This window comes from Petaurus breviceps, unplaced genomic scaffold (assembly GCF_028583685.1).
Source record: "Petaurus breviceps papuanus isolate PSGF00001 unplaced genomic scaffold, PetGlider_PUasm1.0 37, whole genome shotgun sequence".
Taxonomy (NCBI): domain Eukaryota; kingdom Metazoa; phylum Chordata; class Mammalia; order Diprotodontia; family Petauridae; genus Petaurus; species Petaurus breviceps.
The window spans coordinates 80,093,768-80,121,706 of record NW_027186296.1 but is presented as its reverse complement, the minus strand read 5'-3'; positions in this window follow the sequence as shown (position 1 = coordinate 80,121,706).

Genomic DNA, 27,939 nt, shown 5'->3' with positions numbered 1-27,939 from the left:
AGAGAGAGAGAGAGAGAGAGAGAGAGAGAGAGAGAGAGAGAGAGAGAGAGAGAAAGCACGCTTCATCTTTACAGGGTAAGAAGAAGGACCAGCCAAAGAAGACTTCACATAAGCAGTGGCCCTTGAGTTGGGCCTTGATGGAAAAGAGAGATTTCAATAGAAATAAGAAAGGAGTATGTTCACTCCAGAAATGAAGGATGGTGTGAATAAAGGCACAGAAATGTGCTAAATTGGATTACTCACCACCTCCCTAACACCTCCAATACTTTCTTACCTCTATGCCTCTACCCATACTGTTCCCTACAGTGTTTTTTGGAATGCCAACCCACATTCTCCAATCCCTACTTGTTGATATTATACTAATCCTTAAAAATGTAGCTCAGATGCCACCTACTCCATGAAGCCTTCCCTGATTCCTCCTCATCCCTAATTACAAGAAATTTTTCCTTCATTTAATCTCATGGAACTTTATGCTTAACATATTCTAGTTTATATTATATTTAGCTGTATAAATGTATCTCCTGGTACTAAAAACTGTAAGCTCAATTAAAACAGAATATATTACACATACTAAGTGCTTAAGAATGACAGTGCTCCAGGATATTTGTCAACAGGGGACACAAGCTTCCTCCTCCCTCATCTCACACACACACACACACACACACACACACACACACACACACGCCGCTCATCAGACTCATGCCCTGACATTCAGTGTCAGCCTCTGAGTAGCAGGTCAAAGGGAACAGCAGGTTTGAGAGAGCAGAAACTCTGCCTCCATGTAAGGAGAGCAGGGACGCTTTGCCAAAGCAGCAGGAGTGCAAGTGAAGTCGCACCCCCTGTAAAGGGGGCAGGGACCTCGGTAAGCTTTGTAATCTCAGGAAAGATCCCTGAGTCCTTTGCAGATACCACACCACTAGTAGGATGAAGCCAGCACCCTGCTGCTGAAGGAGACCTCTCTCTTGTCTGGGCTCCTGAGGACACTTCCCTTGGATCTGGAGTTATCGGCACCTCAAGGAGTCCAGGCTGGCAGAATTCAATTAACTTTAACATAAGGGAATGGAGAGAATCCAAGTAAGGCCTGACTGCTAGGGCAGGTGGATCCCAAACAGAGCAATCAGCCTCTCTGGGCTGTAGTGAAAGGTAATCCATCCATGCATGACTAAGGTGGAAATCTGTCTTGGAAACTCTCTCTGCCCAACAGATCTCAGGGGCTTTATTTCCACCATCAGACAGACCAAAGAGCCCAGGAGGCAGGGAGCAGGTCTCTCAGATCAAACAAGGGGGTGGGGCAGGGTCAAGGCTCAAGGGAGAAGAAGGAATATCTCTCTCCCAATAGACTGGGAGTCCCCAGAGGCAAAGGGCAGGGGTCACATCTCCCTCCTCAGATTGTGAAGTCCCTGAGTACAACCCTGACTTCTCTGTCCACCTTCCCAATGCACCTAGGACATTATTCTATACCCAGAAGAAACTGGATATATGGTCTTAACTAACCAGGAAGTGATATTCTCCATTTCATAGGAATGTGCAAGACTCAAGAGTCAGGAAGACTTGAGTTCAAATGTCACCTTAGATGTTTACTAGCTGTGTGACCTTGGGCAAGTCACTTAAACCTCTATTTGCCTCAGTTTCTTCATCTGTAAGATGGAGATAATATTGGCATCTGCCTCCCAGGCCTGTAGTGAGGATCAAATGAAATCATATTTGTAAAGCACAGTGTGTGGCACATAGTGCACACTATATAAATGTTAGCTATTATTATCATAGTTATTTATTACTATTATTGTTATCAATCCAGCTTCTTTTTGGTTCTGCCTGACTTCTTTCAGGCCCAAAGCCTATGTTAGCTGATACGGATTAATTTTAGATTGAGAATCAAGGCATTAATTTATTTTGAATTTTGGATTTACTACTATTATTACTACTACTACCATCACTACCACCACCACTACCCATCACTGCTACTGCTACTACTACTAACAATAACAATTATTATTATGAAACTTTTAAAAGAATTAAGACAATGGTTTCAATTCTCCCACAATGTATCTTGAAAGCCCTGTGTACATCCAGTGGTCCCATTCTGGCCTTGGCCTTATATGTCTGGTAGAAAAATAGGGTCACTAAAATGCTAAGAAACATTGTCAATGCCCACTCCCTGGAGGGCGATCCCCATCCTCACCCCATACACACACACACACACACACGGAGATATCAAACATATGAATATTCACAATCAATAAATATATGCATACATGTGCATGTGTGTATACACACACAACATAAATGCACACAAGATGTACACACAGAGAAGTTCATTCACATACATACATACACCCACTCCACATACCTGATAAACAGAATTAAAAACCCAGCTTTACTTTCTTCCAGCAGATGCCCCTGAAGAAAACTTCTGGCATCGCAGGGTCTTACAGCTTCCTGCAATCAGGCAGGAAAGGCTAATTAGTCAGGCTGAGCTCCATGGGGGGAAATGCTGACAAATTTAATAGGCAGCCAGTGTCTGGGTCCCCTGGGGAGTAGGCAAGCACTCGTAAAGGCAGAGACGTTGCAGGTCAGAAGGCCAGGGAGGGGGTAGGCTGGCATTTTCCAAATAAGACTTTTCCCTCCAGCTGCTTGAGGAGTTAGGGTGGCTCTTGGCACAGGGCAGAGAATTCTAGGGGCCTTCCAACATCTGGAGATTTCTCCTTCCTAGGGATTGCTGACTGATGGCTAAGCTCCCAAAGAGAAAGAAGCCTCACCCTCCTCCAAGCACTTCTTCAGGTACCATCATCTCCACTCCTGCCATCCATTGAATTACAGCTCACATTCAGGCAGAGTCTCCAGCTTATCATTTTCAAATCAGCCCCATGGGGCCAACAGGTGCAGCACCAAGACTGGAGAGATTCTGGGATTGGAAGATCCCAATAAGGTCATGGGCATAATTAGGAATATAAATGGAATTCAGAACACTTTGATAATACCTGAAATTTACATAGTCCTTTAAAGTTTGCAAAGCACTTTATTCTTGTTACAGGGGTATTCAGGGGTGCCCAGATGTGCTGGAATGAGGAATCATACATGAAAGTGAGCTGTGCTCTGGCCCCTTGAAGAGAGACATGCACTTTACTATAGGAGGTTACATAGGGAACATCCTGAAAGCCCACAGTTACTAGGGACCAACTAGGAGTTCCCTATGTCACTGCAGCAGGGAGCATGTCCCTCAACAATGGGCCTGAAAGCATGTCCCGCTCCATACAAGCTGCCTCAATTCATCAAATCACAGATTCCTCAGAAGTACCCTTGCACCACATACATTATCTTTTCTGAACTTCACAAGACTAAGGCCGGTACTTCAGGTACTAGCACACACTTTTTACAGATGAGGAAACTGAGGCTCAGAGAATTTAACTGACTTACCCATGATCCCAGAGCTACTAAATATCAGAGGTAGGATTGGAATCCAGCTCTTTCTGTCTCCAAGTTCAGCTTGACTCGACAAATTGACCCCAAATTACCACAACTCAAGTCAAAATAGGGTTACTGGTGGTGTTTTTGCTTTTGTTTTTTAAACCCTAAATCATTCAGATATAGCCAGCTCTCTATTACCTATGAGTTAATTGTTCAGTGTGGATTATCTGTTTCAAACTGAGTCTTCTGAGTGGAGCCTTGTGCGAGAATGACTATAAGGAGGGACCTGAGATACAAAGCAGAGCAAAATGGTTTCTAGTATATTCCTACCCATTGCTTTTGCATTAGCCAGACTTCTTCCTTGTATTAGGAAGAGAAGTGAGTGGGGCAGGAGAGGCAGCCCTTAAATTACCTGGGTCTGCCTTAGCCATTTCAAACCAAAGCAGGTTTTTCCCTAAATAACATCTAGCACGGACACTGGCCTCAGCTCTCCCTATGGGACGTCTGTGGAATCCTGTTTCTGTGTTCAGGGTCATTTCTTCTGCTTCTTCCTTGCCCATGCCATGGCCTTTCGGTGGATCTCTCCCTGGGAACTCAGTTTTTCCATCTATAAAACTGGGAGGGGAGAGGCTGGGAATATAGATGATAGCCAAGGTCTTTGCCATCTCTGACATGCCACCCTGGAAGATGCCTCTAGCTGTGCCCCACTGCTGACTCTTAAGTATGTGCAGTGCATCCGCTCTCCTGTCTGTCCATCACCAGCCTGATTATCTCCTAAGCTATTTGCTGCCACCCTCCCAAATAAATCAAACTGCAGCCTCAGCATCAACCGCCATCGGGGAGGATCGCTCTCCACGGTAAAGAAGGACTTGAAAATTGCTTGTGTCGGCTGGATTAAAAGAAAATAAAATCTGCACGCTATTCCCAAACAGTAATGAGTTTGACTCTACAAAATGAATTAGATATTAGACAAAATTGCCCAGCCCCAGAGGGCACTGCCATAGTGGGAGGGGGCGGGAAATGCCTGTCCTATGCAGACTGCCTACAGCTTCTGGCTTACATCTGCAGCTTGAGTTCTGTAGGAAAAGCAATGCTGAGGAGCCATGTGGGGGCAACAGATGTCTTTTTTCCCCTTTTCCTAGGCTCCTTAATGCTACTTTTGGCTTAACGGAACAACTGTATTCCTCACACCTAGGTAGGATTCCTGACCAGTGAGCATTCCTCTGCTCCATCTCAAAATGGAGAAGCTTCTCCCCATCATCTTCCCTCTATTGATGAATCCCAGGAGTTCTGAAAGCAGCTTACTCAGAGGATACAAAGACCACCCAGTCTTCCAGGGATCCAAGTCACCAAGACTGAAGAGGCAGGATCTGAAACCAAACCTTGTTCTAAAGGCAAAGCCCAACATCTGGCAGGCCGCCTTGTCTGTAAACAAAGCACCCCCAGACCCTCCAGAAACATACAATCCTCAAAAATCAAGAGCACCCATTTTTGGAGTCAAAGATGATATTCCTAGACCCACTACTTACTGGATATCTGACCTTCAGCAAGTCACTTTCCTCATCTGCAAAAAAGAGAGGGTGGCAGTAGATTATCTCAAAGATGCCTTTCAGCTCTAAATCTCTGATTCTACGATGAAGGAGGCACTCTGTCAAACGGATATTGACAAGGATGCAAAACAATACGGTAACATTTCATTTATATAGCATTCTCTGGAAAGCAGTTATTCCACAAAAGTAAATTTTTCAGATAACTGGAGCTCATCCCTTATAAATAACGGTTTTAATAATAATAGCTAACATGTATATAGGGCTTCATGGTTTGCAAAGTGCTTTACATATGTGAAGTCCTCAGATCTTTTAACTAGATGAAACTGTGCCCGGAGCAAATTCAGATGAGCTGGGAATCATGAGGTGGTGAGTCAGGTACCTCCAGCATGGGGGTAGGAGTGAGGAGAATGTGTGTACAGGAGCCCAGAGGACAGTACCATGCCAAGTACATACACCTAGAAAGCGGAAGCATGGAAACATGTCAGATTCACAGCAGGTATCTCCTCCTTCCCTCAATCAGTGTCAGGGGCACCCAAAGGGAAAGCTAGATGGTTCAGTGGATAGAGTGGACCTGAAGTCAGGAAGACGCATCTTCTTGGGTTCAAATCTGGCCTCAGGCACTTATTAGCTGTGTGACCCTGGGCAAGCCACTTAACCCTGTTTACTTGAGTTCCTCATCTGTAAAATGACCTAGAGTAGAAAATGCCAGACCACTCCAGTATCTCTGCCAAGAAAACCCCAAATGGGGTCACAAAGAGTCGGACGCAACTAAAATCACTGAATAGCAACGACAAAGTTACCCACAACTTTTTTCATTTTAAACATTTGGGATAGAAATCCTTCTAAGTAGATTACATGCTTCACTTCCTTCTGAGAGGACAAAGAACATAATTTATTTTTTACTTGATGATTTGGGGCTCTTCATTATGAACATCAATGATTCAATTGTACTATACCCAAAGATACCCGCAGGTGCTCAAGAGAGATGGAGGACTGTTTGCCCTGAGATTAAATAGCCCCAGACTACGGAGTTTCTCTTATTTTTCTATCTTCTCCCACAAATATTACTTGTCATTTTTCAGATTTCTTCTTGATGCCAAAATACATTTTCTTACAAGGCCAAAAGCATCTGTCATTTCATTAATAGCCTCAAATTTTCTGCCTTATTTTATGCACAATTGTCTATGAGGCAGTTCTGTCTTCCCTACCAAGCTCACAGATATTGTAACAGCTATTTGACACTCAGAGGTATTTTTGTTTTACACACAGTAGGCATTTAATGATGGTTTAATTGGGCTAAATTTCAGGTTCGTGGTCATGTCCTGGATAGTTGAGGTTACCAGAAGCCTGACTTCTGGATAAGTGAAAAAAAATCATTGTATGAGAGATAGCCACTGTTCTCAAGGAGCTTAGAATCTAGATAGAAAAGTACATGATAAGTACGTATAAAGTAAGTAGAAATCCCAGGCCATAGCTGAAAGCATCCAGTGGGTGGTATTGATGCCAAATGCTACAGAAATTTGGAGGAGAAATGATGCCCTGAAGAGGACAAACATCGACGACTCCTGAGCAGCATGCTAACACTAATAAAGTCATTAGCATCACATACATGGTAGGTGCAGGCAGTGTTTGAGGCAGGATGCAAGAAGGTGGGCCTCACTCGGTCAATCATGCCTTTATCAACTACATACTTTTAGCAGCTGCTAAGCATTGTGGGAAGCACAAGAAAAAGAAGAGACACATGCCTGCCATCCAGTCTAGTTGGGTAGGTGACCTTAATATATAAAGAACAGTCAGAAAACAGAATATAGTCAGGAAGAAGCTGAACTGTAACTAAGAATCTTTAAACATGGGGCAAAGTAAAGTGGGATAAAGAAAAGGGTGAAGTGTCAGGGGAAGCTCAGTAAAGGTATGACCACTGGGATGAGGAAGTTCACCCTTAGAAACAGCTAGTGTAGTATTGGTCATTACTGAGGATGGAGGGGGGAGTGTAGCTTCTGGAGAGAGGAAATATATTGCCTGGAATGAGACCAATGTCACTGAGCTCCGGACTGAGAGGAAACCACCTAAGATGGTTCCCTTTGAATTTCAGTGACTTGAGGAGAAATCCCAGTTTCATGACCTGACTCTGATTGGGAATTTCTGATAGGTATGACCAGAAATACTAGTAGTGACTCAGCATCGGCCATGAGCAAGGTCCTTTTCACAAGGCTGCTTTGGGGCACTGTTATTCAAACCAAGGTATCTGCTTCTCCCAGTTTCTCACTGGACTTTCTAATTGGACTGCCCTAACAGTTAGTGATCAGAAACAGCCTTTTGACTTGTACTTTCTGAGTGAGGAGAAGCAGGCCGACTAAGGAGGAGAAAGGAAGAAAGAATATGGATGCAAAATAGAACTGGTGAGAGAAGAAATAAGAAGAAATGCAGGCCCTCATGAGCAAAGAACTTCCTGAATCAGTTAATGTTCACTTTCTCTGTATGCACTGGACCTTCCCTTCTCTTCCCCAAGAAGCACATACAGATACCTGACAAAACACAGAGAGGTCAGGAAAGGAAAGGTGGAGGGGGAAAGAGATGAGAAGAGAAAAGTGGAGAGGAAGAGGGGGAGGGGAGTAGATAAGAAGGGGAGGAGGAGAGGAAAAGGGAGGAAGAGAAGTAGAAGGGAGAGAGGGAAATAGGGGGAGAGAGGGATGAATTGAAAAGGACAGAGGGAGACAGAAATCATATAGCCCAGACTGTACTTCACTGTTTACCCTTTAATGTCTATTATCTGAATGGGACTCTCACAAGAGCTCTGTGAGGCAGGCAGGGCAAATACCATCCTCCTCACTTTAAAGATGAGAAAACTAAGACTGGGGGAAAGGTGAAATAACTGAAGGTGCAGCTGGCAAGTAGAAGAGCTAGGTCTAGAGGCCAGGTCTCCTAACAGGTGGTCTAGGGTTCTTTCCCCTGCACTAAGCTGCCCCTAAGGCAGGGGGAGACAGTGAGCTGGAAATGAGCAAGCTATTTTTCTTATCTCTCCTCTGGTCACACTATGGCCAAGAGAACTAAATTGAACAGATGGCAGCCCACCAGGTTTTCTCTTTCACACTGGGAAAGGTCAGGGTTTCCTGATTAATGTGCCTGAGTTCGTCTCAAAGAACAAATGCCAGGAGACAGGGCTTTAGCTCCACCAAGCATAGAGCCAGCTACATCCCTGCCAAACTCCCCTAGAAACAGTGGTCAGACAGAACACAGAAGCAGCCAATGATGATTTTGGCTCTCACCTCAGGGGATCAATAGCTTCAAGGAAGAGAGCCATCCAGGCCAGAATTCTACCCTTCCCTCAGTCCCATCCTGAAAAAAAAATGTTATGCCCTAGGGAATTCTAAGCAAAACCTATAGGATTTTTACACTGGAAAGGGGGACATGAGCAACTGGAGCCCCCAGAAATCACAAGGTCATAGGATTTAAAGCTGCAAGAGACCAGAGAGGTCATCACATCCAAATCCCTCAATTTATAGATGAGGAAACTGAGCCCCAGAAGAGTAAAGTGATTTGTCCAAGGTCAGACTGGTATTAAGTAGCCATGTTGGGATTCAAACCTAAATATTCTGACTGCAATCCCAGAACTTTTTTGCCTAGTCTGCTCTGGGGAACCTCTCCCACTCATCCTTCTACATCTCCATAGAAAAACCTAGCAAAGAGATAATTCCAGGCTGTCAATCTGCCTTCAGAGTGACCAGGCCTATAAAGTAGATACCTTCTTTATTATTTCAGCAGCTGCACAAAAAGGCCATATCAGGCTTTGAGTGGGCTCCTCTGAGGCCCAGAGCCTGGAACATATTAAGATTATTCAAATGAGCCCAATATCTCTCACCAATTCTATTTTGCATCCACATTCTTTCTTCCTTTCTCCTTCTCATTAGTCAGCCTGCTTCTCCTCACTCAGAAAGTACAAGTCAAAAGGCTGTTTCTGATCACTAACTGTTAGGGCAGTCCAATTAGAAAACTGGGAAACTCCATTTCCAAGCCCGGGAGTAGAGGAGCTGGAGAGGAAATGTTAGAGTCAGAGAAATCACAGGTCTCTAAGGCTACAAGGCAGAGAGGTTCATGGTTTAATCAGGACCATTCATTCATTCAACAACCAGCTATTAAACCCCTACTATGTATAATGCACTGACCTAGGCTCTGGGGGAAGATATAGGCAAAAGCTAGTCCCTTCCTTCATGCAATTTATAGTCTAATGGGGGTGATGAGGAGTAAAGAAGATGTATTCTGCTAAGGAAACTCCTCATACTAATGCCTTCTCTGTATCTTCAAGTCTTAGGAAGGTGCCTGAAGTCTGAAGAGCTGACTTATCCAGGGTGACAAAGCCAGTCTGTGTTAGATGCTAAAATGCAACTGAGACTTTCCTGCCTCTGAGGTTAGTTCCCAAGCCACTCTACTCAAATCTGTTACAATACATTTGCCCTCCTCACCTCTTTACTGAGAAAATAAAGACCATTCCTCAGAATGTCCCTCCTTCTTCTTCCCACATACCTTAACCTCCTGATACCATGTCCCATTCTCTCCTCCTTTACTCCAGCTTTTATTGAAAAAATGGTCCCTGTACTTGCAATAGTAATGGAATTTAAAGATCCCCCTGTATTGGATTGGTTTTCGGATTGATTGTGTAAAAACCCAGAGCTTGTGAATCCCACTTGTGGGATGGACTTGTTGACATGAAAAGAAAGGGCTGAACTGGGAGGAGCTGGTGACATGAATTTAGAGAGGCAAAAGCAGAGAGAGAGGCAGAAGAATTTTTTGGAAGCAGCATCGTGGAGGCAGAGACAGAAAGGATTGCTGAGGGCCAGTTCGAACTGCCCAGGACTTTTGAGAGCTGCCACCCAGAGCTGCCAAGGACTGAGGAGACATGGCTGATATGCTGGTACTTTGTCTTTCTGTTTTGATGTTGTTTTGCCAGATTCGTCCACTGGTGAAGGACAGTCCTGCTGTTGCAGAGGTTCTGGAACCTGGCTGTTGGTTCAGAAGCCCTGAAGAAGGATTTTCTTGTTATATGTTTACAGAAATCCTGGAAGAGGGTTTTGCTAATGTTTTCAGGGGTCCTAGGACTGTTCTGCAGACAGAGAATGAACTAAAGAGGACACCGACAATGTATCTTGTGGCCTTGCTAAGCTTTGTCTCCCCAAGAACAAAGATTGCTGAGAACTTGCCTCAGGTCAAGATGAAGCAAAGACCTCTCTTTGGGTATTAAATGTTGTGCTTAAGCTTGTTGCAACTCTGGGGTATATGGCCTATTCAGCTGTGATCCAAGGGTGGGAAACTTTTGACTTTTTTGTGCTCTGTGACTGACCAAATGAATGTACTTTACTTATGATTGGAAACTAATCTCCATTTGAGGAGAGGGGCTTTGTGATTGACTAAATGAATGTACTGCCTAGGTGTGGAGTAGTACTTAGAAGAGGGACTTTGTGATTGAATAAATGAATGTAATGTCCAGGGGTGGAGTAGTACTTGGAAATTATTGAATTACACTTGGTGAATGCTATATTTTTAAATCTGCTATATTTTGATTTTCTCTGTTCTTAATTTGTCACTGAATAAAATGGAGAGCAGCTATGCTAGTATTTTGAACCTTGGGAAGTTGCCTTTGCATGGCATTATAGTACTTTATAAGGTCAACCCTCTATTCCTGTTTTTAATCCCACGCTCTCCCATCTCCTCCAACAAATTGCCCCCATGATCACCTTCCCTGCCTCCTTCTAATCTACATTCTCCCCCTATGTACTATTATATTCCTTGATGTTTACAAATATGCCCTCTCACCAGAAGACTTTACTAAGAAAATAGAGGCCATTCCCCACAAGCTCTCTCATTCCTTCTAATATATATACAAACCTTCTGATATTATCCTCTATTCTCTCTTCCTTAACTCCAGTTTCTGAAGAATAAATGATCCCTATCCTAGACAAAGCCCACCTTCTCGTCCTACTCTTAATCCTATCTCCTCCCATGTCCCCAAATTGCCCCCATAATCATCTCCCTCTTTCTCTAATCTGCAATCTTCCCCTATCCACTGGCATATTCCCTGGTGTTTACAAGCATGCCCAACTCCCATATCCTTGAAAAGCCCTCACTTGACCCTACTATCCCCTCAAGCTGTCATCTCATTAGCTCTTCTCCATTTCACTGCAAAACTCCTAGAAAGTCTACACTCGTTGCCTCTACTTACTTTCTACCCATTTCTTAATCTTTTGTAAGGCTTCCAACCTCATCCCTCAGCTAAAACTTCTCTCTCCAGAATTACTAATGATCATCTCTTAAACACTCAAGTGATGGTCGCTTCTCAGTCCTCAGCCTTCTTGAGTACTTAACACTATTGACCCTGGAAACACTATTGACCTATCTCTCCAGGATCTTCCCCTTTCTAGGTTTCCATGACACCATTGTGTCTTGGTTCTCTCCCTGCATGCCTAATCACTCTTTCTCAGTCTTCTTTGCTGGATCATCATCTACATCCTTACCCCTAATTGGGTGTATCCCAAGGCTCCATCTTGGTTCTTCTTTTTTCTTCTCTTTATACTCTATTGGTGATCTCATTTATTTAGGTTCAATTATCATCTCTATGAAGGTTATGCCCAGCACTAGTTTTTCTCTGGACCTCCAGTCCCATATAACAAGCTGCCTAGTAGACATTTTAAATTGGATATCTCCAAGATATCTCAAACTCAACACATTTAACGCCCATTCACCCTTACTCCAAATGGGGCCCTTTTATCAAAAGCATAAGCATATTTCTAGTTGCTTCTACTTCCCCAACATCTTTCATATCCCTCTCCTTCTTTCAAATCATATGGTCAAATCCCCTTCATTCAAATCCCTGTAACTTGGAATATTAGTCTCTCTGCTTCAAGCCTTTCCAAGCTGTTCTCCAATTCAGCTGCCACATTGCCCTCTCCTGATTCTCCTCTTACCTATCACCATTTCTTCTCAGTCTCTTTTGCTATATCTTTATCCAGGTCATGACCACTAACTGTGGGTGGCCCACAGAAATCTGTCAAAATCCCTCCTCTTTTCTCTTCCTATACTGTATTGCTTGGCAATTTCATCAGCTTCCATAGATTCAATCATCATCTCTATACAAGTGATTCCCAGATTTATTTATCCAGCCCTAACATTTCTCCAGACCTCCAAGCTCACATCATCAACTGCCTGCCTACTAGACATCTTGAACTGGATGTCCCATAGCATCTCAAACTTAATATATCCAAAATGGAACTCATTATCTTTCCCTCTAATGAACTTCCCTATTACTCTTATGAGCTCCCCATCACCCAGGCTCAAAATCTCAATATCATCCTTGATTCTTCATCTTCACTTACCCAATGCAGCAAATCTATTCTTGCTACTACTTGCTCTTTCTTTCTTTATAAATCTCATGTATGTTTCCTTGTTGACTCACAGAGCTGATATCCTGGTGCAGGCCCTCACTAACTCACATCTGAACTATTGTAATAGCCTACTAGGTGGTTTCTCTGCCTCAAGTCTCTTCCCACAGGAGTTCATCCTCCATTCAGCTGTCAAAGTGATCTTCCCAAGCCATTCCTCAATTGATAGTCTAGGGATGTGAAGTCAATAGCCATACAAAAAAATGCTCTAAAATATTTATAGAAAAATATGAATTGAAAAACTGAGGTACCACTCTATCCCCATCAGATTGGCTAAGATGACAAAAAAAAGGGAAAATAACAAATGCTGGAGGGACTGTAGGAAAACTAATATACTGTTGGGAACTGTGAATTAATACATTCTGGAAAGCAATTTGGAACTATGCCCAAAAAGCTATTAAACTGCGTATACTCTTTGACCCAGAATACCAATACTAGATCTATATCCCAAAGAGATCAAAGAAAAAGGAAAATGGCTTATATATATATATATATATATATATACATATACATATATATATATAAACTATTTATAGAAATTCTTTTTGTGGTAGAAAGGAACTAGAAATTTAGGGGATGCCCATCAACTGCAGAATGGCTGAACAAATTATGTTACATAATGTGAGGGAATACAATTAGACTATAAGAAATGATGAAGGGGATGGTTTCAGAAAAATCTGGGAAAACTTATATGAATGGATACAAAATGAAGTAAACAGAACCAGGAGAACAATTTACACTGTAATAGCAAAATTATAAAGATAATCAGCTGTGTTCTGTTAGTAACACAATGACCTACCAAGTCCCAAAGGACTCAAGGTGAAAAAATGCTATCCACCTCTAGATAGAGAACTGATGGACTCAGAGTCCAATATGAAGCATCTTTTCTTTTCTTTCTTTTTGTTTTTTTTCTTTTTTGGACATGGCTAATGTGGAAATTTGTTTTGTATTTCTAAATATATTTGCAATGAGTTTTGTTTTTCTGGCCTTCTCAATAGGTGAAGGAGGGGAGGAGGAAGGGAGAGGCTGAGACCAGTGCTGAAAATAAAATTGAATTTATAAATAAAAATCAGTGATTTTCCCAAAGCACATATCTATGTCACTACCTACTCATATAAACTCCAATGGCTTCCTATTTCTTCTAGAATCAAATATGAACTCCTGGGTTTGAAATTTAGGCTTTCACAACCAGGTTCCTACCTCTCTTTCCAACCTTATTATATACTTTTCCCCTTCCCTGACTCTTTAATTCAACAAAACTGACTTTCTTTACTTCACACATGATACTTCCTCTCCTACCTCCAAGGACCCCCTGTAGCAGCAAGCACCCCAAGCGTCCTCAGGGTTTGCCGCCACCACAGGTTCTTGGATCTGCTTTGTTAAAGGAAAGCAACTCAAAATGGGTTAACAAACTTACTTTAATCAGTCAGACATATATCGTTTACCTTGTTCAGGAGAAAAAGGTCAGCACCCCAAACTTCAAAATATACAGACAGAATTATCAAGACATTAACAGATCAAGTAGACAGCTTTCCAAACTGTCCAACCATTACATCCATACCCAGTCAACATCTGGGTTTCCACATCTGGGTTTTTCAAAGCCGGGGGACTCTCAACAACGGCTTCCCAGAATTCAGATCAAATCACAGAACACTTCTCAAAGTGAGTCCCAAAACAAAGCTACACATCAGAGCTTATATAGCCTTCTCCTGGCTCAGAGAATGTAACAACCTTATTGACTCACTGGCCAATCAAGAAGTATCTACTGAAAAACAAGCCTCCCACCCCAGGCTTCAGGTGCACTTTAGCCTAGGGGCAGGGAAGATCTTTAAAATTTAAATTCGCATTACACCCCCATATTTATTTCACTCCAGCCACTCACTAGGGCAGCCACACTTCAGAGCTCGCTGTCACCCAAAAGTTCCCTACCTCTAAGATCTAGAACTTAAAATTTCCAGCCATGGGCTCCTAACATTCCACTTCTCCCATACCCTCCTGCCTACTGAATACAATCTTTTTATTCATCTCATTTTTAATCTTGACTGTTATTTCTCACACCATTTCTGTTGGATTATGAACCATTTACACTCTCCCAAAGCCTTCAACCTCATCCTCACCCCTTCACTCTCCTCCAATGAACACCTCATTCTACTTTACTAACATGGAGACTATGAGTTTTCTCTGATTCACTTCCCTCTGACTCCAAATCTCTCTGTATTTTCATTTTCAACTCCTCCCCTTATCTCCCTTTCTTCTTGTCAAGGCTAACCCTTTCATTAGTAATCCCATTCCCAATTTTTTCTACCTCCTCTAGGACCTTGCTTTATTTATCATTCTTTTTCTTTCCTACATTCAATACCTCTAGTTCTACTGACTCCTGCCTACAAAATGCTCTCTATGCCTTAAAAAAATTTCCTCTACCCTCTCAACCTTTCAAGATATCCTCCCAGTTCTTTTCCGCTCACTGGCAATTTTTTGCCCCTAAGGGTAGAGGAAAGAGCACTGTATTTGTACTTTAACCTAGAGAAACCTGGATTCAAGTCCTTGCCCTGCCACCTACTAGCTAGCTACATGGCCTGGACCAAATAAATCCCTTAGCTCTTCCACTCCCACCCTAGCAAATTTGAAGAGAATCTCCATTCACTGCCTAAACTCATATCTCCACAAACTCACTTCCTCCTTTGTCCCTCTTAATCTGATTTTAACTCCAACAACTTTAATGAAACTCTTCATTTAAAGGTCATCTTCATTAGGATATATCCTCCTTCCTTCCTTCCTTTTTGGAGATCTCTGAACTTTCCAGCTTTGCTTGGTTTGGGCTTCAGGGTACATCATGTCTCCCCCAAAAAAGCTGAGCCCCTGAAATCTCAACACCATGCAGACTGACTTGTTTTGATACTCAATACTGTCTCAATTCCCTCAGTTGTCTATCCCCTCAGATTGGAAGGCAGGATGGGAAAGCAGTAGTAAACTCCTCCCAAAGTCTTCCTTTATTAGAGGCTCTGAACTTTCAGAACTTTCCGGGTAATTCTCCATTTTCCATCAGCAGCTCAGCTTGGATTCAGCTCCACTGAACATCATGCTCCTGTGGGCTAGATATGCCCTGGTGGCCTCCCTCCCCTGCTTTTCAGTTTTCTTTTGTGTGTTGTCTCCCTCCATTAGATGGTAAGCTGTTTGAGGAAAGGGACTCTATTTTCCTTATCTGTATACCAATGCCTGGCCCATAGGAGGTCCTTAATAAATGTGAATTGAATTGAATTAAAAATACAACAAATGGCCTTTTTCTAAATCCTCATTCTCCTCAATCTTTAACAATATTTGAACCACAGCCTCCTTAAAATTCTTTCCTCTTCTGACTATAATGAATGAATGACTGGATGGATAAGCATTTTTAGCATTTACTATGGTGCCAAACACTATGCCTAGTGCTGGAGATACAAAGGCAAAAAATAATAACAATAATTCTTGTTCTCAAAGATTTCAGTCTAATTGGGGAGACAATATTAAAATAATTTTAGAAATAGATCACATAAAGAATAAGTTGGATATATTCAACATAGGAAGGGCACTCATATTAGAAGGAATCAAGAAAGACTTCCTTTACAAAGTGGGATTTTAGTAGGGTCTTGAGGGAATCCAGAGAAGCCAAGAGATAGAGATAAGAAGGGAGAGACTTCCACACAAGGATGTCAGATAGTGAAAATACAGCCAATGAAAATGCTATATTCTGGTAGTGGGGGCAGGGGGCATACATGTGATATGGCATCAAGACTGTCCTGTACCCAATATGTATTGCTACTTTAAGTGTCTGAATAGACTTTGGAAATCCTTTTACTCTATAATTTGTAAAAGTATATGAAGATCTAAACATAAGCTATATCTGAGTTATATTCCAAGATTTTTTAGAGAAAATTCTGGGTGGGACAAAAGAAGCCAAAGAGACATTATTTGGGGGTGCCACCCCTGAGTTTGAAGGCAATCTATGTAAAGCCAGAGCCTAGAACATGACATCATGGATTATTTATGTACAGGTTGTGTCCTTCCAGTAGAATGTAAACTTCTGTTACAAATGATTATTCTTTGTTTTGCTTTTGTATCCCCAACACCTGGCCTAATTTCTAGAGTAGTAGGCACTTAATAAATAGTAAGCAATTAATAAATTCTTGCTTAATTATCTTGAATGGAATATATGATTCAGACAGACAACCATCCCGTATTCAATGGAAATTATTGGATGGTGATGATTTGGCTAAAGATGCAAAAATATGGGCAAATCTGTTACTAGACTGTGCTTGACTATAAGCACTCTGGACTTGAGGGGATGACCAGGTGTGGAGAAACACAGTGTCTGGCACATAGTAGGGACTTAAATATTTACTGAATGAATCAATGAAAAAGATTGGCAAGCTGGAAGGAAGTCAAACTCTTGAGCCAAGCCTCATCATTGCCAAGTTGATCTTTGAAGAAAAGCTTGTACCTTCTCCTCATCCCCAAAACTGTTCCCCAATGTTAATATGCCCCATCTCTCTAAAAGCAACTTTCCTTTAAAGGAAATCATCGCACAAAAATATGTTATACAATTTCTACTAATGAGGTTGGAGGGCCAAGTAGTATGTCATGTGGAAATCTCTACCTTGTTCAGAGCACAAAGAACTGAGGCAGGGGTTGTTGTGAATGTCACAGAGGTATAGAGTAGACTGAGACCCATCTGTTCTATACAATCACTTCATTGCATTCTATTCCTTGATTTTTTTGTCCATCATAATTTGTTTGAGCCTCCTCTACCTGTCCTTAATATATGCAAACTAGCTTTGCCCTCCCAACTTTCCTTAATATCAGAGAAATCCTTGATTACTAACTATGCAATAGATGTCTAAAAGATTATTCTTTGGGGATGACTGGGTGATTCAGGTGATCTAACAAGGTCTTTGACCTCGAGACAAGTCACTTCACCCATCTGAGCCCCTCCTTTAGTAAACCAACAACAATTAGAACATTTTAAACTGGATACAGGGGTGGGGAGCCTGTGGCCTCAAGGCCACATGTGGCCCTCTAAATTCTCAACGGCAGTCTTTTGACTGAATCCAAATTTCACAGAACAAATCCCCTTAATAAAAGAATTTGTTCTCTAAAACTTGGACTCGGTCTAAAGACCACACCCAAGGACTGAGAGGGCCACATGTGGCCTTGAAGCCGCAGGTTCCCCACCTCTGATAAGACTTTATGGATAATATAGTCTAGGGGTTCTTAACAAGTTATCCATTGATTTCCAAGGAGTTCAGGGGTGGGGTCCATGAATTCAAATGGAAAAAAAAACACATTTTATTTTTACTAACCTCCTATTGAAATTTAGTATTTCCTTCAATTATTTTAAAACATTATTCTGAGGAGTCCATAGGCTTCCCCAAATTGCCAAAGGGGTCCATGACACAAAAGCAGGTTATGAACCCTTGATCTAGTCCAATCTTCTCGTTTTACAGATGAGGAATCTGAGGCCCAAAAAAGATTAAGCAACTCCCCTAAGGTCACGTGAGTAATAATTAACTGAACTAGGATTTCAGCAATTTCTAATCGGTTTACAAAACAAATAAAACCCAAGTCTTCTAATTGCAGACCCAAAAATCTTTCTAACATACCATGATGCATTAAATCATCTCTAAGACCCCTTTCTGCTCTAACATTTTAGGCTTTAATATATAATAAGGGTGTTTTGCTTTTAATGGAAGCTCTTTAACATAGCTACAATTACATACAACGATTAGCTAGAGAAATTACTGTTTATTGGGAGAACTCCAGACATTTAGTCTATAGAGGAGATCTAAAGCCAGAAGATAACAGTCAAGCGTTAACACTGGAGGTGCTAGTGATCCTGGAACACTTTATACACCCCATCGAGGATACAAAAAAAGGCAAAAACAGTCATCGCCCTCAAGAAGCTCACATTTTAATGAGTGACAGAGAGAGAGACACAGACAGATAGAGAAAGAGACATAGAGAGAGGGAGAGTGACAGAGGGACAAAGACAGACAGAAACAGAGAGACACAGAGAGGGAGAGAATTATCTGTGAGGAAAAGCAGGAAGGACAGAGGAGTTGATTCATAGCGTACATGGAAGGGAGACTGGAAACTGGAGACTTGGTTGGTGTTTAGTGGTGGCCATGCTCCCCATTTCCTACTAAGAAATGATCCAGTCAGTCAATAAGCATTTACTAAGTACAGGACTATGTTCCAGGTACTGTGCTAAGCTCTAGGAATACAAAGAAAATTAAGAGACAGTATCTGTTCTCAAGGAGCTCATAATCTAATGGGGAAGAGAACATGAAAACGACTATGTACAAACAAGCCTAATACAGAATAAATTAGAGACAATTCAACAGAGGTAAGGGACCTGCATTTAAGGGGAAGAAGGAAAGGCTTCTCTCATAGAAGGTGGGATTTTATCTGAGACTTGAAGGAAGTCAGAGGTACCATGGGGTATACCCAGAGAAAAAGCCTGGAATCTGGAAATGGAGCATCTTTGCAAGGAATGTCAAGGAGGCCCATGTCATTAGATCAGAGTATTTGAGGTGGGGTTGGGGTAAGGTGCAGGAAGAATGTGTGCCACCTTTTGAAGGGCTTTGAATGTCAAACAAAAGATATTATATTTGATCTGGGAGGTGCTAAGGTACAAGTTAAAGTCAAGTTTATAAAACTCACAAGAGGCCAGTGAAGGAAGTACTACTATGGATCTGGTTAAAGGTTGCTGTTCATGGCTGTGAACGTTCATTTAAAAACTGGAAAATGGATGGCTGGTGTCAAAGGGAGTAGAGTCACTGGGGCCAGAGAAGCAATAAATTCCAAAATCAAAGGAAAGAAAAAAAATCTTAGAACAAGAGGGATGAAAGAAATACCAACAATGGAAATATGAAAGACTTGTAAAAGGAGCAGCATAATTCTAGAGATTTAAAAAAAAACATTAAAACATGGTGGGGGGAGGCAGGGAGACCAGTAAAAGTGTTATCAGTCTCTTTTGTGATGTAATTATGGTGCCATCTAAAAACCACTGAAGTAATTTACAAGTTTGGCACCAGCTTACCTACCCCAAAGCATGTGTACACACTTGCCCACTCTCTCCACAAAGCTCTGGTCCTTTTCAAACCCCACCCAAATGCCCACCATTCTTTATGCTCTCTTTTTAGATGACATTGAACAGAAAAAATGTAAACAACTGTGTAAATGTGCATAATTCTCCATTTACAGATGAAAATTAGGTCTATACAGGTTAGATTACTTGCTCAAGGTCACACACATAAGTGTGAGTTCTAGATTGAATGCTTTTCTTCACTGACCCCATGTTGCCTCTTGAGGGTGCTGAGTTACCTTGGAAAATCAGTGCAGAAAAGGCTCCAAAACATAGTTCTCAAAGGCATGCAGCTAGGGGTTAAAGAGCATGGTTTAAGGTAGATCTAAATAAAGTAAAATTATGAAACAGAAAATGTAAGAATTCAAAAGTTATGAGACACCCTTTCTGAAAATGCTTCTAATCTCTTGCCCTGACCCTAAGAAAGGTCAAACGTGCCACTTGTTCAATGTGACTTCCCATGCAACATATTGGGTTAGAAACCAAACAAAAATCAGTGGCAAACAATCAGCAGTGGGATGAGACTACTAGGCCTTCCATCCTGATGCCTGAATGAAAAGAGCACAAGAAAGTGAGTTCAGAGCATCTGACCTACCAGTGACAATGAAGGGGATCACCTGGGCCTGGAAAGTCATTTTCCAGAGATAGTATAAAGATCTTGCCCTTTCAAGATATTCCCACCAGGGCAGCTAGCAATCCAGAGACAACCAGGAAGTAGAAAAGACATAATGATGTGCCTGGGGAAGCTCCAAACATTGCAGACTCCAAGGGGGTCATACTCACCTAAATGTTGCCCCTGATAAATGCAGTGGGCGTTCCCAGAGAGATTTCAGGAGGCAGTCTCATATATGGCATCATCCACTGGAGAATGGGGACCTGCTATTTTTCATTTAATCTCCAGAGTAGTCCAGGAATGTGATTCATGCATCTGGGTGGTATAATGGAGAGAGCATGGAACTTGCAATCAAGAAGGATGGAGTTCAAATCCTGACTCAGATGCTTACTAGCTGTGTGACCCTGGACAGGGTGCTTAACCTCTCTCAGCCTAAGTGTTTTCATCTGTAAAATGGTGATAATGATAACACCTATCTCATGGGGTTATTGTGAAGAAAAAAAAGAGTTAACATATGTGAATGTTCTGCAAACCTTCAAATGTTGCATAAATTATTATTACTATTATCCTAATATGCCAAAAAGGCTGCCCTTCTCACTACATGTACCTCTCTCTGTGGAATACCCTGAGAAACTTGTCTTATCCCTATCACCCTGGTAATACTTTACCTTTCAAAGCAGGATCTTCTCTGAGACCACTGGGGATGTATATGTTCATCTTCTTCTCCAAATAAATAAATTCTACTCATTCAACATCTAACAACACTCACAAACACTTAAACACCTACTAAGCTCAAGATACCATGAATCCTTTTGTAGTATTGGAGGATGGCATTATTGCCTGAAAGGGCAAGAAAGGATGTCTAGGCTGGTTGGGGGAAGACACTAAGGCCCTTGTGGTCTTGCTCAGGTGCGTTCATTAAGGGCCTACCAAATAAATGTCAGGCATTATTTTAAACACTGAGAATAAAAAGAAAGGCAAAAAATATCTTTGTCCTCAAAAAGCTCACATTCTAATGGAGATGACAACACGTTGGTAACTAGATATGTGTAAGATTTTTACAGATAGGGCGCCATCTGTAAGGAAAAGCGAGAAGCGTAGAGTCGCCGAATTGTAGAATGTATGGAAAGGGGACTGGAAAGGACTTGCTCGGTGTTTGGTATTGGTCATGCTTCCTATTTCCCATTCAGAAATGAACCAACTGGTCCATAAGTATTTCTTAAGCACCTACTAAGTGACAAGTATAGGATCACTCCAGCCCACACTTCACCCTATCTTGAAAAGTTTGCTGCCCCAACTAGACAGTAAGCTTACCGAAGGCAAGAGCCTTGTACTACCCACTGCACAGGATTAGGTACAAAATAGACCCCATACAAACATCATGTATTAAGTTTGTGCTGTAAACAGACCTTTATGCAAGGTTTGGTGGAGAGATGAATTTTAGATAATGCATGGATTCTGGCCTCATGGAACTTGCAGTCCAGAAACCACAAGATACTAACAGAGAACTGGGTATATTTGTTGATATATAAACAGTATTATAATAATATTGTATGCTGGCAGGGGAGGGAGGAGTCATTACCAACTGAAGGTATCTGAGAAGACTTCCTGGAGCAATTGGGTTTTTCTTTATATTATTGTTCCTTGTATGAGTTTTTCTTCTGGTTCTACTCTTTTCACTCTGCATCGATTCATGAAGGTCTTTCCAGTTTTCTGTGAAGCTGTGAATTTTATAATTTCTTATGATGTGATAATATTCAATGACTTTCATATATTGAGATCTCTTTAGTCATTCTTCAATAGGCAGCTGCCCCTTAGTTTCCAATTGTTGGGATTTTTCTATTATAAAAAAGGTATAAAGTTTTATATCCTCTTTCTTAAATTTCTTTGGGTCTATTAGTGGTAGACTAAATATACACATATAAGTAATTATATAAGTAAATATTCAGTATATAGATAAGGAATTTAGGGTGGAGAATACACTGGCAACTGAGGGGATCAGGATGGGCCTTTTGTAGAAGAAAACATTTGACCAGAGTCTTAAAGGAAGCTATAGATTTTTAAATTTGCAAGCAGAGAAGGAGTGCACTGTGGGCATAGGGAACAACCCTTGCAAAAAGCATAGAGAATTATGCTGATAAGGAACAGCAGGTAGTTCAGTCTGACTGGTATATGAGAGGTGTGGAAGGCAATAATGTGCAAGAAGCCTGGAAAAGTAGGCAGGAAACAGATTGTGAAGGGCTTTAAATGTCAAATGTATTTTATCCCGGAGGTTCCTGACCAGAAAAATGATATAGTCAAACATGAACTTTAGGAGCATCAAGTTGGCAACTGTGGAGAGGATGGATGGGAGACAGAAAGATGAGGCAAGTCAATTAGGAGGCTACTGTAATAATCTAGGAGCGAGGTAATGAGGGCCTAAATAAAATGGTAGCCATGGGAATGGAGAAGAGAGGATAGTTAGTTACAAGAGATATGGCAAAGGTGTAATTGACATGACTTGGCAACTGACTGGATAAGGAGAGTGAGGAAGAGGAAAGAGACAAGATCTTGAACCCAGGTGACTGGATGGCATTAGGGCTGTCAACAGAGTAAGGCAATTTGTTTTTGTAGGGAAGCTGTCTCAATTTAACTCACAAGAAGGCCACAATAGACATCTCTAGTATCTTCTCCCCCCAGCCTTCTCCAAGGGAGACTGTAATTCATTCCAGAAAAGGAATCAGAAAGCTGGGCTCCTCTTGGAGACAGAAGAGGGACCAGGCTAGAATTATATCTATCCACTCCATTAAATATTATTAATCTAGGGGATGTAAATTTAAAATTCAAACTAAACTCCTGATATCTATTTTTTAACAGAAAAGGAGAATTCCAAGCTCTATATTCAAAGCTTGACTTCCTTCCCACCAAATAACAGTTCCAAAATGGACATACATAGCAAATAACAAACCCATTTATCCAGGTCAGCAGGAAAACAGAAATCAGAATAAATATAAATAGAATATGTGTGTTATATTATATTTATAAATATATACATATTATATCAGACAATGTAGAGGAACTCTCTAACTGGAGAGTGAGATTGAGATTACCAGATTTTACCCAAAGGGGAACTCCCCAAAGTCTCTATTCTAGTGTAGAAAGCTGTGTATAGGGACATTATAGAGAATGCCAGGTCCTCTCATGATGGCTTCTTCCCATGTCATTCTCCCTTAAGCAACCTAAAATATAGTTGACATTGTCTATCTTCTCTCTTGAAGTTGGAAACTAAGAGAACCCAAAGATACTGGGCAGCCCAGAGATTAAAGAGATTGGATCTCTCTTCTCTCCTTTTTTGTCAACTCTAGTCTCCACATTGGCCTGCATAGATGTCCACCAATGAGGATAAAGCCCCATACTGATGGGCTTTGGAGATCAGGTTACAATAATAAGTGACCTCTTATTATCTTCTAGCTATTTTGTGAGGGTTAAGTTTGCTGCCCCAACTAGACAGAAGCTTACTGAAGGCGGGAGCCTTGTACTACCCACTGCACAGGACTAGGCACAAAATAGGCCCCAACAAGACCTTGCTGACTGATTGAAGGGAAACAGCCTGAGGCCCAATGGAAGGCAGCTGGAAGAATCAGTCAGTCCTTTCCCTAATCTTTCCCCAATCACTGGGTATCCCCAAAGCAGAAAATGATGGATATAGACATCAGTGTCTGGGACTTTGCCATAACCTCCTCTCCTGCAAAGCATTGTCAGAGTTGCAGCTCAGCCCTTCCCTTTCTAAGATATTGTTGGCCACCCATTTTCTGCAGTCCCTTTCCCCCATCACTGGCCAAGAGAGAGGGAACAGAGCAGAATTCTCTGACTTTTGTCCTGACCCCACCCCCAGGAAACTGGCACTGGGCCTAGGAATATTTCCAGGCCATAAAGTGCCTGGGCGCTGCTGCATCATCAGGAACAATTCAAAGTGAAAAAGGAGGGAGTCCTTCTGGGAATCCGCCAAACCCTCCCACCGTCATTCAAAGCTTCCCCCTGTGCTGTGGAATTCAGCCAAGTACAGATGGAAACTTTATCAAACTCACCAGTAATAAGTACATGGTGCCATGGTGGGGGTGGGCTTTCACCTGTAGGGGTGTGTTAAGCCTCCCATGTCAGCCTAGTCTATTTGGGAAAATGGATTCATTTCTTTATCACCTGTGAACTTCATTGGACTTTAACATTTCCAAAATTCCCATGGCTCTGGTCCCTCCAAGCCACTCTCCCTCTGAATTGGTTTTCTGACGGTGCCACTTTAAACATGATTCAAGAAAAATTACAGGGGCCTCCACTCCATCTGTCTCTGGAAATGGTCTTTGTGCTCAGATCCTTTGCCAGCGACACTCCATCTCCACAATTACCTCGGCTATTTTATCTTTATCTGTCTGGAACACTGAAGGGGAAGCAGCAGATAAGGCTGATATTTAAGTGACTTGTTCAGCTTAAACACATTTGCACCCCCAGAGCATGAAATACCCCACTGGGGTGCTGGTGGTTCCCTGGGGGGCCAGCCCCTGTGCCATCTTTATATTTCAAGTATGACAAAGAGGAGCTGCCAGAGAGAGGTTTTAATTATAGCAGGGCTCAAGGTGATTCAAAGCCAAACTCCAACCAAAAATCTTATCTCCTAGAGCACAGAATCTCATAGGTAGGCAGGTAGATCCAAAGTATTGGATAAAATCTAACGTCAAATTTGAAACCACATATTCACAGCAACTAATGAGACACAGGTTGAGCCTCATGGTGTGGGGATCTATTGACAACTTCCAAAGACAGGGAAATCTTTCTACCTCTGGAGGAGTAATAGTCTCTAAGCAAAAGCAGTAGTCCTGAGTTTGAGGTGAGTTTATTTGGTTTCAAAAGATAAAAGGGAGACCATTAGGGAAGCAAGGATCAAAAGACTTAGATATCAAACCCCTTTATACCCTCCCAACCTGATAATTAATCAATAAATATATCTTTACTGAATATCTGTTATGTGCAAAGTACTATGGGAGGATCAAAGTCAATGAGTCATGGACTTACCGGCAAGGAGCTTACAGTCTAACACAAGACCCTTCAGTGGAGATCAGTGGAGTACATAAGCTGTCCATTAGTTATCCCTCAGTCTTGCTACACAAGTGGTTCATCTTCTTCCTTTATCATTGAACTCTCAGATAACATCCCTTGGGCCAACTGTCCAGTGCAATTCCTCATTGGATTCCTCCATGAAACAAGATACAGTTGTTTCTGGGTGTGGTGCTAAGTATCTGAGCCCAGATTTGATCCCCAGGTCATCCCAACACTGGGGCCAGTGCTCTTACTCACTGTGCTACCTGGCTGCCCCTAATGAGATGGATTCTTACAGCACTGAGGAAGACAGAGCAAAGTCTGCCCAGAGAAGCTACCTTTCTCTGTTCTGCAAACAAGATATTCCTGCTTCTGACATGTCATTATTCACAGAAAGGGATAGAAATTGATCCCCACTCTATGAAAGGGAAATCCTGTTGGCTATCTCCAGTGCCAAATCCAGAGGAAACAAGGCAGGCAGTCAGATGATACAGCCCCTCTTGGGTGGAACAGAGCCTACAAGAAGCTGGGAGTCAGAGCCAGAGAGACAGTGGGAGAGAGGGGATACTCAGGCAAGGAGTTAGTCAGGTTTGTGAGTAAATACTAATTTTATATTGGTTTGTGAGAAGGCTAAAGGATGATGTGACTCTCTGCTACATTGTGGTACATTAACTTCTATGTCGCTATGATGGATTCAGTTTCCTTGTGTTGGGATTTGGTTTTCTGGTATCTGAATAAATGTCTTGCTTCTATCTTCTATATGGAGAGTTCGTTGTGTTTTGCAATCAAGCACCATGTGGGAATATTTATAGTCACGGTTGGTATATTTATAGTGACTGTGGGCACTGTAAATATTGCACTGGCACTATATACTCTGACGTATCTCCAGGACCACATGTCTTTCTAACCCTCTAGAATCTCCCCATTATCATCTTTTCCTTCTTTTTCTCCATGAGGAACCCATATGTATATATGCATATATATATATATATATGCACACAAATACATAGTCCTGTGGTTTCCCTGCCCATTTTCATCTAATAGAAAAAAATTCTAATTCACAGCTAACACTCTTCTGCATCTGTGATATTTACAAATATAAGAGGCCAATTTTCAGAAGACTCAAACCCCTAAGGAGAAGGGGAAACTGCTATCTCTTAGTCATTCTCTTAGCTGCTCTTTGCTTTCCCAAAGGCTTGGATGGGACCTAGACCAGAATAATAAAATCTGATATTTATAGAGAACTTTAAGGTTTGCCAAGTGTTCCTCCCGGTAGATAATACAAGTATTATTATTCCCATTTTTACAGATGAGAAAACTGAGGTTCAAAGAGGCTTGATCAAAGTCACGGACCAAGTGTTGGTGCCCAGATATGATCCCAGATCTCCTAACTCCCAATTTTCTTTCCACTGTAACACATGACCTTTGTGGGGATGAACAACATTAACCCTACAGTACTTCCTTTATCCAGGCATTTGAGTGGTGAGCTCTGTCTATGAGCAAGTCACCCACTCTTAATCCCCTCAGACTTTTCTCTATGCAAACCTTTTTCCTAGTTATGGAAAAAAAAATTAAAAAGAAATTAAAATAAAGAAGGAAGACTCTCTACACTGATCCTCCCACTCTGAAAATCCCCAAGGAGCCATACTCTAAGCAGTCAAAAAGGTCCCAGTGAAATAAGTTTCCTATGTCTTTAGTCTAGCTCCTAGTCATGCTCTCCATATTCCTCATACTTGTTCCTGTCTTCCACAATTTTCTGGCAGTATTGTACCTGCTACCTTGATTACCAGGAGGAGGTTGAAGGATTTTGCTGAAACATGCCTCCATAACTTGTTTTTTGCAACCTAAAGGCAAAGTGAGCCCTATTTGCGCAGCAGACAGACTTTGTCACTGTGAACCTCAGAGCCATCACTTTGCAGATAATTGTGACTGGGGTGAGAGGCACTGAAGCCAGTGAGAAGATAGGAAATAGACACCTGCAATTTCTTATCACGAGGTGCCTAGGCCCTTAAACAGAAGTGTTATTCCAATTTTCTCACTTCCATTCTCCTTTAACCTCAGACCAAAGCAAGATACACCTACTTTCATTTGATTTGTAGTCTGAATTCTTTAAAGAGATGGAATGTTCATCTTTTTTTAACTGGGCCAGACATCAGAAGGATAAAATATGGATTTGGATGAATGGCCCTAAACACTAAGGGCCACTACAGAGGAATGTCATGCAACTAATCCATTCTTGCTGCTAACCCAAAAGTCAGAAAGCCCATGGAGGACTTTTTTTTTTCAGAGATTTCAGGCTCCCTAAGGGCTAATTTCTCTGAAAGCTGAATTAAACTAATAGCACTATAAAAGGTCCATTGTGAGATGTAATTGGTTTGCAGGACTTTCCTATAAAAATAATAAAAAGACTGCCAAAGGCAGTTTCCAAAGGTCAATTATCTTTGTGTTGCTTGAGTTGAGTGGAGGTCAGTCCCAGCATTCCATTTTATAGGTGCGTTAATCAAAACCAGGGCTGCCCCATCCATCTGACCTGATCAGCTGTCAGAAAGAGCCCTGTTGACCAGCGAAGTTGGTCCAAACGAGTCTGGTTTGAATTCCCCTTCTCCCAACCAAAGACTGAGTCACAAACTTTAGTTGCAAGATGAAAGTGAGAAGTAACCAATGAAAAAAGCATTGTGATGATTTCTCTCCCACTATCCCAGTAGACCAAAGAAGACCAACTTAACAGCACCCCACCATGTTGTCCTA